This window comes from Anguilla anguilla, chromosome 19, assembly GCF_013347855.1.
Source record: "Anguilla anguilla isolate fAngAng1 chromosome 19, fAngAng1.pri, whole genome shotgun sequence".
Lineage (NCBI taxonomy): Eukaryota > Metazoa > Chordata > Actinopteri > Anguilliformes > Anguillidae > Anguilla > Anguilla anguilla.
Genome location: NC_049219.1, coordinates 4,664,486 through 4,685,859, shown reverse-complemented (window position 1 = coordinate 4,685,859; position 21,374 = coordinate 4,664,486).

The following is a 21,374-nucleotide window of genomic DNA, read 5'->3' as shown; positions in this document are numbered from 1 at the left end:
ACACATGTGCGCGAGTTTAGACAAAGACGGCACCAGGCCCCAGCCAAGAACAGCAGAGAAGCACGACGTGATGACATCATTCACAACACAGCCACGCGTGGCACAGAGCTACTGGCAGCGCAGACTTTATTAATGGAACCTGTCCACCTATTACCAGTCTATGACCTCTGTGCAGTTACACCCACACTCAATCATACCGTGCTGCACAACCACAGAAACAAAAGAATATACAGGATTATATGCTACATGGTAATAATTACTGTTTGGACAAGAACTACACATAATATACTTACAGCTGCAAAGGACCAAGTTGTACAGATATAAAATGTTTACATTGGCCCCAGAAACAAAGCTCCACGAGAGGTCCTTCCCCAAAGATGCTTGCGGGAAACACTGAGCTCACCTGCTTACGGTTACGACGTATCATCTTTCATTAAAACAACTTTATTGAATTTCCTTCAATGAAATGAACAAAATAAATACGGGTAATCCATACCACCTGAGCGTACCGGCGCAGCGAGCGACCGAAACGCTCCCAAAGCATTCCCGGTCCCGGTAACGGCGGACCGTTTCCACGATGCGGAGATACGGAGTGTAGCACAGTGGGTAAGGAACTGGGCTTGTAACCGAAAGGTCACAGGTTCGATTCCCGGGTAAGGACACTGCCGTTGTACCCTTGAGCAAGGTACTTAACCTGCATTGCTTCAGTATATATCCAGCTGTATAAATGGATACAATGTAAAGTGCTATGTAAAAGTTGTGTAAGTCGCTCTGGATAAGAGCGTCTGCTAAATGCCTGTAATGTAATGTAATACGGGTGTGAGGCACGTGACCATCTCTAATCGGGCTTATTAAGCCTGGGGCTGCGGAATTTAAAGCCTGTGAGGTCACCGTGCGGCGGGGCGGAGTTTCGGAGGTTTTGGAGCGCGTGTGGGAAATGACCTGGGACGCCGCACAGCGGGTGACGACCTTTGACCTTTGATCTTTGACTTTGGCACGCCGGCAGCCCCGTCCTAGCTGCTGGGACCCCGACCCCCGGTCCCCAGCCTCCCTCATTAGCAGCGGCGATGGCAGCGATGGTGCTAATGGTGTTAACAGCGCTGATGGTGTTAACAGCGCTGATGGTGCTAACGGGCTAACAGCGCTGATGGTGCTAATGGTGCTAATAGTGCTGATGGTGCTAACGGGCTAACAGCGCTGACGGTGCTAACAGCGCTGATGGTGCTAATGGTGCTAACAGTGCTGATGGTGCTAACGGGCTAACAGCGCTGACGGTGCTAACAGCGCTGATGATGCTAATGGTGCTAACAGCGCTGACGGTGCTAACAGCGCTGATGATGCTAATGGTGCTAACAGTGCTGATGGTGCTAACGGGCTAACAGCGCTGACGGTGCTAACAGCGCTGATGATGCTAATGGTGCTAACAGCGCTGACGGTGCTAACAGCGCTGATGATGCTAACGGCGCTAATGGCGCTAAGGGTGCTAACAGGGCTCGCAGTCCCCTTCCCTTGCAGCTGTAATCACTGCGGTCGGTGTCCACAGTCACCATAGTGCAGCCATACCGTTATGATCACTGCCTGCACCCACACCATTATGATCACTGCCTGCACCCACACCATTATGATCACTGCCTGCACCCACACCATTATGATCACTGCCTGCACCCTCACCATTATGATCACTGCCTGCACCCACACCATTATGATCACTGCCTGCACCCGCACCATTATGATCACTGCCTGCACCCGCACCATTATGATCACTGCCTGCACCCGCACCATTATGATCACTGCCTGCACCCGCACCATTATGATCACTGCCTGCACCCGCACCATTATGATCACTGCCTGCACCCGCACCATTATGATCACTGCCCGCACCCACACCATTATGATCACTGCCTGCACCCACACCATTATGATCACTGCCTGCACCCTCACCATTATGATCACTGCCTGCACCCGCACCATTATGATCACTGCCTGCACCCGCACCATTATGATCACTGCCTGCACCCACACCATTATGATCACTGCCTGCACCCGCACCATTATGATCACTGCCTGCACCCTCACCATTATGATCACTGCCTGCACCCACACCATTATGATCACTGCCTGCACCCTCACCATTATGATCACTGCCTGCACCCTCACCATTACGATCACTGCCTGCACCCACACCATTACGATCACTGCCTGCACCCTCACCATTACGATCACTGCCTGCACTCTCACCATTACGATCACTGCCTGCACTCTCACCATTACGATCACTGCCTGCACCCACACCATTACGATCACTGCCTGCACCCTCACCATTACGATCACTGCCTGCACTTTCACCATTATGATCACTGCCTGCACTCTCACCATTATGATCACTGCCTGCACCCTCACCATTATGATCACTGCCTGCACCCACACCATTATGATCACTGCCTGCACTCTCACCATTATGATCACTGCCTGCACCCTCACCATTATGATCACTGCCTGCACCCTCACCATTATGATCACTGCCTGCACCCTCACCATTATGATCACTGCCTGCACCCACACCATTATGATCACTGCCTGCACCCTCACCATTATGATCACTGCCTGCACTCTCACCATTATGATCACTGCCTGCACTCTCACCATTATGATCACTGCCTGCACCCTCACCATTATGATCACTGCCTGCACCCACACCATTATGATCACTGCCTGCACCCTCACCATTATAATCACTGTCTGCACCACCAGCTCTCTGTTCCATACACACTGCGCAAAACAGCAATAGAAATATGGGCTACTTTCACACCATTTATGCAGAGGGAAAATGTCACAGGGGTTTGAAATAAATTACATTTTCAGCGAGGTCAGTATTTTGCAACACCGTCTACCCATACTTGGGATATTGTTTCGTAAGTGACTTAGGTGCATTAACTGTCTTAACGACTACCTGTATTTTTTCCATAGACTGCGTTGTTGCCGTTCTCGTTGTTAGTGTTAATCAGTTTAACCATCAGGGTCCAAGTTGAACTATGCGGTTGTTCCCTGCACTTGGACCGGTACTTCTCTCTAGGGTTTTCGACACACTTGTTCCTGGTTATGGTTATACACTTTGTTGTACGTCGCTCTGGATAAGAGCGTCTGCCAAATGCCTGTAATGTAAATGTAATGCAATGTAATATTGTTGGCCATAAGCGATATTAAAATACACATACGGTAAGGACCCCACCATGGCTTCATCATCAAAACCAGCTGCACTTCCCTTCAAACGCAGAGCAGAGACGTTGCGTCGGAACGGAAAAGGGGCTGAACGTGCTCGGGCTGACTCGCAGCAGGTGCAGTAATAACAGCGATCGAGTTTAAAAGCGCAGCCCTGGAGCCAGCGCCTGGGGGGAGCGGGAGCTGTCATCTGCTCCCAGGCGCATCTGGGAAGCGAAGATCTCTCCCTCTCCTCTTCCTCTTCACTCTCTTTCGCACGTCCTCCAGCGGTGCGCATCCAGACCTTTCCAGATAAAGCGAAGTACCGGTTGAAACAGCGCCGGTCGAATCCTGACATTTTCAGGCGCTAGTTTCGCATTTAAAAACTGCCGTACTTAAAAAGGTTTTTGAAAGGTTTTTGTTCATCGGCTATTTCGCGGTTATAATAACGCTAAATTAAACGGCGACGGAGAAGAGAGATGTCACGAGTCGGCAGAAGGCCTATGAAAGTTCCAGAAGGTTCCTTTTCCTGAGGACCTGATGGAAATGGATGCACTCAGATAAATTACAGGTTTTCCAGAAGCCATTTTCATGATGGTGGTATAATTAAATGGAGATTTCCTCAGACGCACATTCGCAATGAAATCTGAAATTATATATAGAAATACCTTTTCATACAAATTCTCATATGCACACACACTTATATATTACAGCACATTATTATTAAATTCTTACCACCTGTGATAAGACTCGTTTGATGTTTCCTACCTCCACAAGTTCTTTCATTTCAATGGTATGCTTGGCTGCAACAATTAAATTCTCCCTAGATACAACACTCGCTCACTACACTTCACACAGAACATCACTTTTCACATATAACCCTACTTTACACTTATAATCACAACAATCACACCAATACAATGGAGTTACTGTATATTTTGTATAATTGTGTATTTAATAGCTTTACATTTTATGAATATGCTTTAAAGCAGCCTGAAGTCAATCAACATTTGTCCTTTGATTAACAATGAAATACCACGTTTGTTCTACATGAACACAATCCACAGCAATCATCGAAATGAACTGGCCAAACTGTGATGCACTTATGAAGAACTGCACTTATTTATTTTTACATAAAAAAGTTAAAGGAAAATGTTGAATGAACTCAGGACGCTATATTTATTGCAGCCAAGTCCAGGTCAAAACATGAACATATTGCAAAAATGGCAATAATATATTATATAAATTAAAAAATGAGTACACACAGGATATATCATTTGAATTTCAGTATCACTTAAGGTGAACTTTGAAATATGACTTTGAAATATAAACACAAGAATGTCTTGACTTACAGTATAACAGTAAACTTTCATTTCATGAATTTCAGTGAGCATCACACCCAGTAAAATCTGACAAGCCAAGGGTGTGTAAGGACAAAGGAGCCCCATACTTGTTTCTGAACACACACACACACACACACACACATTGCTCAGAAAGAGAACTTCAAGCTTCATTAGCTCAAGAAAGCCCACATTGACATATGACCTATTTGGAATGTTCCCTCACAGCACTGAGTCAAGCCAACACCAGAACGCATCAGAAGGGTGTCTGCTTTCATAATCTGCTACGATTTAGCAAACTGATTTCGGTTAGATTGGAGTTTAGATGGAGATGCAGTGCGAACGTTAATATGGGAAAATTTAAAAAGTCATTCCCCAAAAGAGACGTGACAGCTGTTGTTATACATGAAGACAGCCTTATTTCAAGTAATAAAAAGATTTATTATTTACTTCTTTTATGTAAACTACTGTTTCCAGTGTTGGATGCTGAAATGGGGCCTTCTGTGGGAGGGTACCAGGCGTTTTCGCCACGCGCCCTTCTGTGAAAAACGAAACCGTGACGCGCCCCGTTTGCGTTCCAGAAGCGATCCCCGATCGCCCCCATCGCGTATTTTTCTAACTTGCAGCGTGGGTTCCCGCTTCTTTTTACTTTTTCTGGGAAATCGTCCTGAAATACAGGCCTTTTGCTTTCCGGCTGTTCTCAAAAGCAAACGTAAGCACGTTTGGACTGAGCGTTCACACACGTTACACCTAGGCTTACGGGATACCTCTGGTGCAGGAGGACCGAACGGCTCATTTTTACACGCCCCGGAGGGGAAAAATAAAGCGTGGCTTACTGACGCTCTGCGTCTCTGCGGATAACCATCTGGGTGTCAGGCACAAACATCGTCTTTAAGCTTGTGGTCACGGCCAGAGAGAGTGTGACTGCGGAGGTGATGAGGGCCAGCCGGGGGGGAGGCACACCAGCGCACCCTGTGCATCCATCAGGCCACTGATCATACTCTCACTACCTCTCACTAACTCTTACTAACTCACTCTAACTCTCACTAACTCTTACTAACTCTCACTGACTCACTCTAACTCTCACTAACTCTTACTAACTCACTCTAACGCTCACTAACTCACTCATACTCTCACTAACTCACTGCAGCTCTCACTGACTCACTCTAACTCTCACTAACTCTTACTAACTCACTCTAACTCTCACTACCTCTCGCTAACTCACTCTAACACTCACTAACTCACTCATACTCTCACTAACTCACTGCAACTCTCACTAACTCTCACTAACTCACTCTAACTCTCACTAACTCACTGCAACTCTCACTAACTCACCCGAACTCACTCTAACTCTCACTAACTCTCACTAACTCACTCTAACTCTCACTAATTCTCACTAACTCACTCTAACGCTCACTAACTCACTCATACTCTCACTAACTCACTGCAGCTCTCACTGACTCACTCCAACTCTCACTGACTCACTCTAACTCTCACTAACTCACTCTAACTCTCACTAACTCACTCTAACGCTCACTAACTCACTCATACTCTCACTAACTCACTGCAGCTCTCACTGACTCACTCTAACTCTCACTAACTCACTCTAACTCTCACTGACTCACTCTAACTCTCACTAACTCACTCTAACTCTCACTAACTCTTACTAACTCTTACTAACTCACTCTAACTCTCACTAACTCTCACTAACTCACTCTAACTCTCACTAACTCAGGGCAGCTCATACTGAACGGGACTCTCACTAACTCACTCTAACTCTCACTAACTCAGGGCAGCTCATACTGAACGGGACTCTCACTAACTCACTCTAACTCTCACTAACTCACTCTAACTCTCACTAACTCACTCTAACTCTCACTAACTCAGGGCAGCTCATACTGAACGGGACTCTCACTGACTCACTCTAACTCTCACTAACTCACACTAACTCACTCTAACTCTCAGTAACTCAGGGCAGCTCATACTGAACGGGACTCTCACTAACTCACTCTAACTCACACTAACTCACTCTAACTCTCACTAACTCAGGGCAGCTCATACTGAACGGGACTCACTCTAACTCTCACTAACTCACACTAACTCACTCTAACTCTCACTAACTCACTCTAACTCTCACTAACTCAGGGCAGCTCATACTGAACGGGACTCTCACTAACTCACTCTAACTCTCACTAACTCACTCTAACTCTCACTAACTCAGGGCAGCTCATACTGAACGGGACTCTCACTAACTCACTCTAACTCTCACTAACTCACTCTAACTCTCACTAACTCAGGGCAGCTCATACTGAACGGGACTCTCACTAACTCACTCTAACTCACACTAACTCACACTAACTCACTCTAACTCTCACTAACTCACTCTAACTCTCACTAACTCACTCTAACTCTCACTAACTCAGGGCAGCTCATACTGAACGGGACTCTCACTAACTCACTCTAACTCTCACTAACTCACTCTAACTCTCACTAACTCAGGGCAGCTCATACTGAACGGGACTCTCACTAACTCACTCTAACTCTCACTAACTCACTCTAACTCTCACTAACTCACTCTAACTCTCACTAACTCAGGGCAGCTCATACTGAACGGGACTCTCACTAACTCACTCTAACTCTCACTAACTCACTCTAACTCTCACTAACTCAGGGCAGCTCATACTGAACGGGACTCTCACTAACTCACTCTAACTCTCACTAACTCACTCTAACTCTCACTAACTCACTCTAACTCTCACTAACTCAGGGCAGCTCATACTGAACGGGACTCTCACTAACTCACTCTAACTCACACTAACTCACTCTAACTCTCAGTAACTCAGGGCAGCTCATACTGAATGGGACTCTCACTAACTCACTCTAACTCTCACTAACTCACTCTAACTCTCACTAACTCACTCTAACTCTCACTAACTCAGGGCAGCTCATACTGAACGGGACTCTCACTAACTCACTCTAACTCACACTAACTCACACTAACTCACTCTAACTCTCACTAACTCACTCTAACTCTCACTAACTCACTCTAACTCTCACTAACTCAGGGCAGCTCATACTGAACGGGACTCTCACTAACTCACTCTAACTCTCACTAACTCACTCTAACTCTCACTAACTCAGGGCAGCTCATACTGAACGGGACTCTCACTAACTCACTCTAACTCTCACTAACTCACTCTAACTCTCACTAACTCACACTAACTCACTCTAACTCTCAGTAACTCAGGGCAGCTCATACTGAACGGGACTCTCACTAACTCACTCTAACTCTCACTAACTCAGGGCAGCTCATACTGAACGGGACTCTCACTAACTCACTCTAACTCTCACTAACTCACTCTAACTCTCACTAACTCACTCTAACTCTCACTAACTCAGGGCAGCTCATACTGAACGGGACTCTCACTAACTCACTCTAACTCTCACTAACTCACTCTAACTCTCACTAACTCACTCTAACTCTCACTAACTCAGGGCAGCTCATACTGAACGGGACTCTCACTAACTCACTCTAACTCTCACTAACTCACTCTAACTCTCACTAACTCACTCTAACTCTCACTAACTCAGGGCAGCTCATACTGAACGGGACTCTCACTAACTCACTCTAACTCACACTAACTCACTCTAACTCTCAGTAACTCAGGGCAGCTCATACTGAATGGGACTCTCACTAACTCACTCTAACTCTCACTAACTCACTCTAACTCTCACTAACTCACTCTAACTCTCACTAACTCAGGGCAGCTCATACTGAACGGGACTCTCACTAACTCACTCTAACTCTCACTAACTCACTCTAACTCACTCTAACTCTCACTAACTCACTCTAACTCTCACTAACTCACTCTAACTCTCACTAACTCAGGGCAGCTCATACTGAACGGGACTCTCACTAACTCACTCTAACTCTCACTAACTCACACTAACTCACTCTAACTCTCAGTAACTCAGGGCAGCTCATACTGAACGGGACTCACTCTAACTCTCACTAACTCACACTAACTCACTCTAACTCTCACTAACTCACTCTAACTCTCACTAACTCAGGGCAGCTCATACTGAACGGGACTCTCACTAACTCACTCTAACTCTCACTAACTCACTCTAACTCTCACTAACTCACTCTAACTCTCACTAACTCAGGGCAGCTCATACTGAACGGGACTCTCACTAACTCACTCTAACTCACACTAACTCACTCTAACTCTCACTAACTCACTCTAACTCTCACTAACTCAGGGCAGCTCATACTGAACGGGACTCTCACTAACTCACTCTAACTCTCACTAACTCACTCTAACTCTCACTAACTCACTCTAACTCTCACTAACTCAGGGCAGCTCATACTGAACGGGACTCACTCTAACTCTCACTAACTCACACTAACTCACTCTAACTCTCACTAACTCACTCTAACTCTCACTAACTCAGGGCAGCTCATACTGAACGGGACTCACTCTAACTCACACTAACTCACTCTAACTCTCACTAACTCAGGGCAGCTCATACTGAACGGGACTCTCACTAACTCACTCTAACTCTCACTAACTCACACTAACTCACTCTAACTCTCAGTAACTCAGGGCAGCTCATACTGAATGGGACTCACTCTAACTCACACTAACTCACTCTAACTCTCACTAACTCAGGGCAGCTCATACTGAACAAAACTCCAAACGAAACTTGTGTTTCCTTCTTCTTTCTAGTTTCAGAGACTTTCTTTACAAACCTTCACTTACTGAGGGTAAAATCCTCAAAGACTTATTCTCAGCAAAACTAATCAATGGCCTATACCTTAAGTTATACATTCAGACACGTTATACATGAATTATTGCTCATATTGCATGCAGTGTACCTATACAATATGCATACACACTGTATATATACTACATATACTATATTACTGTATGCTACGTTATTATCACAAGAGGGATGCATGTACAGAAATGTCTCTGACACTTTTGTACATGCATGCACCGACACCGCTTCATTTGAAACGTTTTTTCAAGTTTTATTTTACGGTGTGTATTATATATATATATATCTTTACTTTTATTCCAAAGCAAAATTCAATACAATAATTCTGTGGCATTCCAAAATGGCATCTAAATAGACCTCACATGCATTACATTACAGGCATTTAGCAGATGCTCTTATCCAGAGCGACTTACACAACTTTTTAAATAGCATTTTTACATTGCATCCATTCATACAGCTGGATATATACTGAAGCAATGCAGGTTAAGTACCTTGCTCAAGGGTACAACGGCAGTGTCCTTACCCGGGAATCGAACCTGCGACCTTTCGGTTACAAGCGCAGTTCCTTACCCACTGTGCTACACTCCGTCCATGCATGAACAAACCAAAAACTTTGACGGTTGAAAAAAAAAAAACAAAAAAAAAAAGCGGGCTTGTCGAAGCTCAGCGAGAACCCTCAACGCCCACCGAGCCCACGATCCTCTCAGGTAAAAGGGGGCCACGCGGTCGCCACGCCGACCGCACACTTACGAGAAGGCGGGTTCCGGACAGGGGAAGGCGCCTTCGCTCCGCGAACAGCCCGAGGCGCTTGCTTACGGAACGGAGATGGCCTTGTGATGTCACAGTGGCCGAGAGGGCCGGACGGATTTGCTCTGACAGAGGCGCGGTTTAAAAGTGCAAACGTCAATTCTGTTAGGTTAAGGGAGCTGCCACTCAACCGTCGAGGGTTTTAGAAATATTCAGACCTTGTGAGGGGGCTGGCAGGAAGGCTGTCTGTTTGGCTGTACTTGTTGGGGTCTGTTTGGCTGTACAATTGCTCTGCAACCACTACGCACATTGATTTCCTATGCAATCACTGCAAGAGAGTGCGGTGCATTCATTTAACCTGGAATAATAAAGCCAAAATAAAATCCACTGAATGCATTAAACAAGCTTCAGAGAAGCATCCCATACAGGTGTAAGTGTACCGGAATGGTAGATACAGGTGAGTAAAGTGCACCCCATACCTACATACATCACAGCAGAGAGGGAAATAAAACAAATCCTTCACAGGCAAGACCAGAGCACCTTAAAATCACAGGAAATTAAAATATGTTCATTCTTATCTGACTTTTAGGGAATTGTTCTGTAAAATAGTGGTTTATAAACCCACCAACAGCGCTGCTTTACTTTTCATTTTTAAAAAGAGCTTCATTTTATGACTTAATTTCTGCTCTCGTTCGTTCCAGGAACGGGGCCCTTCCAGAATTTGTTGTGCGTAAGTATTCCCGAGTACCCAAAAAAACATGAAAGATGTTCATTTCAAGCTCCAAAAACTATGAAGTCAACTGTTTGGCCAGTAGTGTTGCCAAACAGCTGAGAAGCATTCTACTGGGCAGGGCTGGACTTACTAACAATGAACGGCTGTACTCCGCTTCTTCGCTCTACTCAATCGCTTCATTATCAAAGATACCAGTTAGAGGGCATATCGCCTTCCATTAAATTTAATTAAATTCAATAAAGCTCTGTGGCGCACTGTGATCGTAGCCTTTCCTAATTGGTTAAATGTGTCTTACGTTACCAAGGCACATTAAACAGCATCCGACAGAAGTGCGTTTGACCAAAGTCACTTCTTGTGACAAAATTTTTTAAAGTGTGTGAGAGTGTAAGAGTGTGAGAGTGTGAGAGTGTAAGAGTGTACCAGTGTGAGAGTGTACGAGTATAAGAGTGTAAGAGTGTGAGTGTGTGTGAGAGTGTACGAGTGTAAGAGTATGAGAGTGTATGAGTGTGAGAGTGTAAGAGTGTGAGAGTGTAAGTGTATAACAGTCGGAGAGTGTGAGAGTGTAAGAGTGTAACAGTCTGAGAGTGTAAGAGTGTGAGAGTGTACGAGTGTAACAGTCTGAGAGTGTGAGAGTGTAAGAGTGTAATAGTCTGAGAGTGTAAGAGTGAGAGTGTACGAGTGTGAGAGTGTAAGAGTGTAACAGTCTGAGAGTGTAAGAATGTGAGTGTGAGAGTGTAAGAGTGAGAGTGTACAAGTGTAAGAGTGTAATAGTCTGAGAGTGTAAGAGTGAGAGTGTACGAGTGTGAGAGTGTAAGAGTGTAAGAGTGAGAGTGTACGAGTATGAGAGTGTACGAGTGTAACAGTCTGAGCGTGTAAGAGTGAGAGTGTACGAGTGTAACAGTCTGAGAGTATAAGAGTGTAACAGTGTGAGAGTGTGAGAGTGTAAGAGTGTAACAGTCTGAGAGTGTAAGAATGTGAGAGTGTGAGAGTGTAAGAGTGTGAGTGGCTGCAGTTGTCCCCTAATGCAGAGGCCAGAGGGAGGCTGCCTTAGCAAACACAAGGCTTGGCAAAGAACAACCCAGAGACTCCTGTGTGTGAGCACCCACGCAAGCGCAGCAAACAGCTTTCCCAGGGGCTCATTCCAACCACTTCACTTATCCATCCTCATTTCCTCAGTCCTAGGAACTGACTGAAGCCCACCATCTTTGAAGACATTCCAGCCTGTCGAATGCTCCTCGAGTGCAGCCTTTCTTGGACGTCTGTTTTTGGAACGCGCGGTGCACAAACGACACACCTGCGGATCCACCCCTCCCCATCCGCCTCGTCCGCGATCCAGGCGGCTTCAGACGGACGCCGGGACGAACGAGGACGTCGAGTTTGCTTGACGTCGTCCGTTACTGCGTCCCGTTTGTCCTCGATTTGCGTGGAGCGAGGAAAGGACGCGAGGAAGAGACGTGAAGGAGTGAAAATGAGCGACCGGGGGGGAGAAAAAACCCCTCGTGAAACGCAAACCCTTTCTGTCGACGCAAAGCCTGGGGTCTGTCAACACTTGTCCTCAACGTTTTACCGACAATCCAATGCAAGTGTTAGCACTTACCGTTCACCGAAGTGCACCGAAATGAACCTGCCAGAATGTGCATTTGTGAATAAAAAATTAACCCTTTTGCTGTAAGTCAATCTTAAGGAGAAATGTTGATTGAAAACAGCGAGTTTCACAGAGTGAATAGAGATATCTATGCCCTGGAGAGTGGATGACATTGGCTGTGATGTCTAATGAAAAACAGCTTGCTTGCATCCTTAAAGTGCACATGATGTTGTGCAGAGCCTGTGCTTTGTGGCTTATCAGAGCAGCATGAGGAACCCGCCCTACTGCCGTTTCTTATGCTCTGTCAGAAACATTCCCTCACGCTCTCTGTACGCACAGCACCGCATACATTTCAGTCAATGGACCCGGGCCAAGACCTAAGCAATGAGCAGACCAAAGCAAACGATCTGATATGACCAATAATATGGTCCTCGTAAACAACCTCACAAAATACTGCACTTCCACATGTACTGCCTCTTATTAAAGCGTGGTATTGAGCACCATTGTAAGAAATATTTTTGAAATTATACAAATGGCTCTTCAAAAAAATCATAATTTTTCCATCCACTGGCTTATTTAAATGGGTATATTTCAAGCATTCTGCACATTCTTCCAATGCCACAGCACTTATTCATCCCGTTTTGAGCACTGGGTCTAAAGCCACAGCCATGCACAGAAACATCCTACTCTAATGAAAGCTCTGGCTCGAGTCCCTTTCACAAGGCTGGAAAGATGGCTGTAGTAATGTTAGGAGGACGGAGTGTGGCACAGTGGGTAAGGAACTGCGCTTGTAACCGAAAGGTCGCAGGTTCGATTCCCGGGTGAGGACACTGCCGTTGTATCCTTGAGCAAGGTACTTAACCTGCATTGCTTCAGTATATATCCATATATATACAATGTGACTTGTGCTATGTAAAAAGTTGTGTAAGTCGCTCTGGATAAGAGCGTCTGCTAAATGCCTGTAATGTAATGTAGCCTCGTTACAATAGTCCACCGTTCTTCCCTATCCCAGCGGTTCTTTAACTCTTCCCTGAGCTAATGGCTGAAACCAGACGCTGACAGGACAGACGCGCCCGGCAAGATGTTTACGCCGCAAAATAATCTGCTGAAGAAAACATTTTGTTTTGGCTTTCGGCTGCTTCGGTGTCGTGAGTGGAAGAAACGAAGGAATGCCTGAGAACAATGCTCAGCTCTGAATGGGTTCCAGCCTGCAGAGTGCTCAGCGCTCAGCTCTGAATGGGCCCCAGCCTGCAGAGTGCTCAGCGCTCAGCTCTGAATGGATTCCAGCCTGCAGAGTGCTCAGCGCTCAGCTCTGAATGGGCTCCAGCCTGCAGAGTTCTCAGCGCTCAGCTCTGAATGGGCCCCAGCCTGCAGATTTCTCAGCGCTCAGCTCTGAATGGATTCCAGCCTGCAGAGTGCTCAGCGCTCAGCTCTGAATGGGTTCCAGCCTGCAGAGTGCTCAGCGCTCAGCTCTGAATGGGCTCCAGCCTGCAGAGTGCTCAGCGCTCAGAATGGGCTCCAGTCTGCAGAGTGCTCAGCGCTCAGCTCTGAATGGGCTCCAACCTGCAGAGTGCTCAGCGCTCAGCTCTGAATGGGCTCCAGGCTGCAGAGTGCTCAGCGCTCAGCTCTGAATGGGCTCCAGCCTGCAGAGTGCTCAGCGCTCTGAATGGGCTCCAGTCTGCAGAGTGCTCAGCTCTGAATGGGCTCCAGTCTGCAGAGTGCTCAGCGCTCAGCTCTGAATGGGCCCCAGACTGCAGAGTGCTCAGCACTCAGCTCTGAATGGGCTCCAGCCTGCAGAGTGCTCAGCGCTCTGAATGGGCTCCAGCCTGCAGAGTGCTCAGCGCTCAGCTCTGAATGGGCTCCAGCCTGCAGAGTGCTCAGCGCTCTGAATGGGCTCCAGTCTGCAGAGTGCTTAGCGCTCTGAATGGGCTCCAGTCTGCAGAGTGCTCAGCGCTCAGAATGGGCTCCAGCCTGCAGAGTGCTCAGCACTCAGCTCTGAATGGGCTTCCACTAATCCACTGCTCTAACTAGCTGAATATTTCCTTGCCTGACGTGTTGGACTGAATGTGTGCCGTTGTCAGCTGGAGCTCCCATGCAGTACGCAAGGGGCAATCTCAAAGAATGTAAAAAAAAAAAACAAAGAACGTAAGCAGCCAGTTAAATGGCTCTGGGGGGGGGGGGTTGTTGCTCTCTGTTGACTGAGAAGGGATGGGAATTCAAATGTTTTGGATGGGCATTGGCGTGGAACATGTATTCAGTATTCATGTATTATAGCCTACCCCACTCACTCACTCTGTCTCTCACATACACACACTCACACACTCTCTCACACACACACACACATACACACACTCACACACTCTCACACACACACACACACACACACACACATACACACACACACTCACACACTCTCTCACACACACACACTCACACTCTCTCTCACATACACACTCACACACACTCACATACTTTCTCTCACAGACACACACATGCACACACACACACACACATGCACACACTCACTCACACTCTCTCTCACACACACATGCACACACACACACACACAGCTAATCCACTGCTCTAACTGGCTGAATATTTCCTTGCCTGACGTGTTGTGTGCTGTTGTCAGCTGGAGCTCCCATGCAGTACACAAGGGGCAATTGCAGTTCCATCACTCAAACATCAAATCCTGGAGCCACACAATATTTGGATGCCCTGTTAAAGGAGACGCCTGGTCCCTGGTGTGCAGTGACAGAGGCCTCTGCGTGCAGTTCGCATCTCCTGCTCCGCGTCTGGCTCATACATTACATTACAGGCATTTAGCAGACGCTCTTATCCAGAGCGACTTACACAACTTTTTTTTTACATGGCATTTTTACATTGTATCCATTTATACAGCTGGATATATACTGAAGCAATTTCGGTGAAGTACCTTGCTCAAGGGTACGACGGCAGTGTCCTTACCCGGGAATCGAACCTGCGACCTTTCGGTTACAAGTCTAGTTCCTTACCCGCTGTGCTACACTCTGCCATACGAACGCTATGTGGACTCATCAGTTGTCAAAGGGGATCACATCTAATCCACTCAGCTCAAGCACCTCGGGGCCTCCCGTAGAAGGAAAGGGGGCGCTTCGGAGGCCAGGACTTCAAAGATGCCTTGGGCCCGCCGCTGTCTGTGACCCCCCTGTCCGAGCCTCGCCCGAGTTCGCAAAGAGGTCGCCGTCTGAATTCGCCACCTCGAACGCGCCGCCGGCAACGTCTGGCGACCGCGACGGCTCAGCCGAGCCTCGAGACGCACAACTCAATGGAAGTCTATGTTTATTTTTACAGCGCGTCGCAGTCAGACGCGAAGCCCTCCCGCCAATTTTGTCGACCGAAGTCCCTGCTCGCGGTTTTCGGGTCAGCGTCGATTAATTTTGCGATTCGAAACAACGCCGTCGTTCGCGACGGATCGCAGAGGGGCGAAACGAATCTGACGGCCAAGCCCCGTAAAGGAAGACGGACTCTGACGTTTCCGCTGTAATTAAAACATTCCGCATTTGTCTTCAGCGTTCAATTACAGATCACCGCAATCGCGTCGTCTGGGAGAGAAGAAATTAAACTTCAGTCTTCTTTGCAGTCTGAACTCGCGATGCATTTCTGCGGCTTCCAGGGTTCTGTCGAACCCTCGCAGATAACATTTACAGATAGTTAGTCTCGGCTTTCAATTTCAAAAAGCGCTATGGAATTTTTAAATGGGGGGGGGTGGCTTGCCACAGTGAATGTCCTATGTTAGCGATCCGGTACTTATTTTTCCTGTCAAATAGAAGGAAAAGATGAAAGCCAGTCTACTTCGTTTCCATTTAAATGCTGGGTACGGCAGTATCTCCATAAACAAACGTTGTGGCCGCTGTGTTTAAAACGTAACCCTTATGCTAATGCGCCCTACCCCTCGAACTGAAGCCACAGAACAGAGGGGAGAGACTTTAAAGAATATCCAAAAGTAAAGTCCACGCGCTTTCAGCCAAGCTTTCAACGAAATGGACGTTTTTAGGTGCTCGACAGTAGAGGACGATATATATATTTAAAGAATATATTCTGGCGTACTGAGCCCATTTCCAAAAGCAGTTACTCTGACACAGTCCCAACGAGTTCGGCCGGAATTTGAAAAACAAACTTTACTGAGTTGAGAGAGAGAGAGAGAGAGCGACCTTTGACCCCAGGGATACCCTGGTGAGCAGCGCGGTCCGCCCCCCAGGGCGACGCCCGCGCCGGGGATTACGGGCGTGTTAAAGGCGGCGGTGAGACCCCCCCCCCCCCGTCCCATTACCCCCCCCCCCAACGCTACAGCCGCGCGCGGAGACTGAACGTGCGGTCGAAAGGACGCCCCGGCCTATAAACGCTCACGGCCCTTCTGTCGCCCTGCCGCGGCGCGACTCCTTCCGCTGTCTCGTTAAACCTTCGGTCTGGATAATTAAAAACCTTCAATTAGGAAGCGGCTTTGTACAGAGAGAACGGCTTCCAAATTCATAACAGGCTGCACTGAAACAATTCGACGTAGATATTACAAGCGGCAGGAATGCCATTAGGAAATAAAAGCAGAACGTCTCCAGGACCGCAAATATGCTAGTGAAACGAATCCATCGAATCCAATCCGTTTCACAAATGTGTCCGTGGCACATTTGAAATTGTTTCAAATGACGTGCAGGAGGAATTCACCCAGAAATGAAAAAGATGTTTTTTATAACTGCAGGCATTAATACGAACGCCCGTAGTACGATACTTGCGAGACCCTGTTTGGCAAAGTAGCACTCTTCAGACTAATTGCTCCTGATCACGCTGGGTGGAATACCTGCGCTCCTGTTTGGGTACAAAAAAGTGCACACAGGTGCAGCACTTGTCAAACTGTCAACGCACTTTTCCTACGTTTAAGCTTCATCCTGAAAGAGAACACTAGAGCTGCCATTTCTGAATTTCTCTGATATTTCATTGCAAAAGCCTTCATCTATGTCCGACTTGTTGCTGAAATACTTGAGTTGTATTACAATGCCAAGTTGGAAGACTTGATTTTGCACCGGAATAAAAAAAAAATAAATAAAATAAAATAAAAAACGTTTCATAATCTAAGAAAATGAATCATGCTCAACTTCAAAATTAATATGCACATGAAAGCACGGCTCTGTTCTGCAGCAGGGACGACAAAATTCTCAGGCTGCTATCACGCGCCTCATCTTTATTCTGCTTATTTATTTAAATTAACTCTTCATTTCTCTAATATGCACAACAGATGGGACGGCATTTGCTCTGAAACGCCAGGCGTCCTGTCATAAGGGGTGAGGGGGCTTCTTTTTCGATCGCCGCCCTCTCCGTGTTATTAATCAGATAAAACCCAGACTGTTTCTCTTGACGTCGCATATCTGAGTCGGCGCGCAATTAAGTCGCCGTGGTTACTCAAAGGACTGGGGTCGCGGGCTCCAGGCGTTTGCTAAGTCATGCTAAGTTGGTAAAGCTGTGTGCAATGAGGCAACGGCTCACGGTTTTGCATTGGAGTTGACTGCGGAGTGTGTGAGAGTGGAACTGCTACCGAGAGAGCAAAGTAACGTATCTTCTCCACCATTGCTCAGCCGCGCCGAGCCGAGCCGAATCAGTTTGAAACGGATTTGTGCGCTAACCAGACATTACATTACATTACATTTACTATTCACACACTCACCATAGAAAGTGCATGCGGAAAGCTATTCACACACTCACCATAGAAAGTGCATGCGGAAAGCTATTCACACACTCACCATAGAAAGTGCATGCGGAAAGCTATTCACACACTCACCATAGAAAGTGCATGCGGAAAGCTATTCACACACTCACCATAGAAAGTGCATGCGGAAAGCTATTCACACACTCACCATAGAAAGTGCATGCGGAAAGCTATTCACACACTCACCATAGAAAGTTCATGCAGAAAGCTATTCACACACACTCCATACAAAGTGCATACTCCATACTCCATACAAAGTGCATGCAGAAAGCTATTCACACACACTCCATACAAAGTGCAAGTGGAACGAACTCCCCGTCCCTCTCCGAACCTCCCCATCACTATCCATCTTCCGCCGTGGCCTGAAGACTCATCTCTTCAGACTATACCTAGAATAACCACCACCATGCTGTGTATATATATATATATATATTATAAAAAAAAAAAAAAAAAAAAAAAAAAAAAAAAAAAAAAAAAAACCTTTTTCCTTGTCACTTGTTACATGTTGCCCCATCCCTGCACTTCTTGGTAAATTGTATTTGTCCTAATACTCCAGCTTAATCTTCTGCCTAGTTTGGCTTTGCAGATGTTAGACCAGGATAGTGTTCATTGTTCTCAGCTAGAAATGGCTGTACAAAATAAGTAATTGTACCTTACTGAACCCGTGTTCAGCAGTTGTCTACGATCATGAAAATGCACTTCTTGTACGTCGCTTTGGATAAAAGCGTCTGCCAAATGAATGTAATGAATGAATAATGAATAATGCATGCAGAAAGCTATTCACACTCACCATAGAAAGTGCACGCAGAAGGAAAGGACATCCCTCTCTCATTACATTACATTACAGGCATTTGGCAGACACTCTTATCCAGAGCGACGTACAACAAAGTGTATAACCACAACCAGGAACAAGTGTGTCGAAAACCCTAGAGAGAAGTACCATTCCAAGTGCAGGGAACAACCGCATAGTTCAACTTGGACCCTGAAGGTTAAACTGATTAACACTAACACAAACGAGAACGGCAACGACGCAGTCTATGCAAAAATACAAGCAGTAGTTAAGACGAGTGCATTAACTAAGTCACCTACGAAACAGCTGCCTAGTTACAACCCTAAGCTTACAGTCATTTAAGAGACTACAGGGAGGTAGGGAGGGATGGGGAGAGGTGCAGCCTGAAGAGGTGAGTCTTCAGTCGTCACTTGAAGAGGGTCAGTGTCTCAGCTGTTCTGACCGGGGGCGACATAGCTCAGGAGGTAAGACCGATTGTCGAAGTGTCCTTGAGCAAGACACCTAACCCCTAACTGCTCTGGCGAATGAGAGGCATCAATTGTAAAGCGCTTTGGATAAAAGCGCTATATAAATGCAGTCCATTTACCATTTACCTCCACGGGGAGGTCATTCCACCATCGTGGGGCCAGAGCAGACAGGGGGAGTGTAAGACCACGTAAACCACGCCGCACCTGAGAACCCGCGAACCCCAAAGCGCACGGAGCCTCGAGCCAGGAAGGCGGCTTCGCTAGCAGAACGCGCGCCGCGCCACATAATGGATAAGAGCGTCTGCTAAATGCCTGTAATGTAATGTAATGTAATGTAATGTAATGTAATGTAATGTAATCTCTCGCTAACGTAAAGCGGGGAACGCCGAGCGCGCCGGCGGGCGCTAACGGAAATTAGCGCCGGCAGGGGAAATTCAGATAAATAGCCGCCCGTAAATATGCGCAACGGTTCCCTCGTTCGCCCGCCAACCCGCCGCATGAGTCACGTGACGACGACGGGGCACCAAACCGAACCGAACTTCTGAATGAGTAGACCCGTCTGATTTCTTTGTCTTTTTCGGGGGAAGGTTGATAAAAGCGTTTTCAAAATTGACCTTTTAAAATCGCTAGCGTTGGGGGATTTCACTTTGAAGACAAAGACTCTTTTCACAGGGGGTGAGGGTGACAGCGTCACTCAGAAAGCGGTCAACGGACGTCAGCTGTGACTCGAGTTCCCTCTCCGCGACGCCAGCCAATGCTCGTATGACGAACTTACGCTGCCTTCTCCGCGGCCTGCTTTCAACCTACACACAACCGGACGCACGTCAGAACGCTAAAACGTGACGTGCTCCAGAGAGCAACGTTCACGAAAAGTGCCGAGGGAGAGAAAATCGACTCAGTATCCGACGAAAAGAGCATTGGGCACTGAATCTTCAATATGGTAAATGGACTGCATTTATATAGCGCTTTTATCCAAAGCGCTTTACAATTGATGCCTCTCATTCGCCAGAGCAGTTAGGGGTTAGGTGTCTTGCTCAAGGACACTTCGACACGCCCAGAGCGGGGTTTGAACCGGCAACCCTCCGACTGCCAGACAATCGGTCTTACCTCCTGAGCTATGTCGCCAATAAGATTCGGATTTCGGCGTTTCCCTTCGCCCCCCGCGGCCGTTTCGCGTCCCGTCTCTTCCCTTCGGGTCACTCTGCCGAGAGGGGCGAGAGCGAGGATCGGACGCGCGGTCGGAAAGCGCCAGGGCGTTCTCTTCGAGAGCGCAGCTGCGGAAAGCCTGAAGCTCCAGCAAGGCACAACTCCTCCCGTACGCGTCTGCTCGTGATTAACGTTAGCCTAAAACAGGCGGCTTTACGTTAGCGAGAGATTACATTACATTACAGGCGTTTAGCAGACGCTCTTATCCAGAGCGACTTACACAACTTTTTACTTAGCATTTTACATTGTATCCTTTTATACAGCTGGATATGAACTGAAGCAATGCAGGTTAAGTACCTTGCTCAAGGGTACAACAGCAGCGTCCGCCCTACAAACTGCAGGGGAAAGCCGCCGTGATTGTCATAAAGCTGCTTCAAATCCCCAGTCGTTAAAATTTCCGTAATAATCCGCTAATGCGTATCGTGTGTAGCGCAGTCGTTCCAATGGCCTTCGGCAGGCGCTTATTCTACATCGCTTTTGGATAAAAAGTGTAGCACAGTGGGTAAGGAACTGGGCTTGTAACCGAAAGGTCGCAGGTTCGATTCCCGGGTAAGGACACTGCCGTTTGTACCCTTGAGCAAGGTACTTAACCTGCATTGCTTCAGTATATATCCAGCTGTATAAATGGATACAATGTAAAATGCTATGTAAAAAAAGTTGTGTAAGTCGCTCTGGATAAGAGCGTCTGCTAAATGCCTGTAGTGTGTGTGTGTGTGTGTAATACAAATGTGGTTACTGCACATGACTAATTACGATACATGAACCATTCCATCCACTGTATATTAGTAT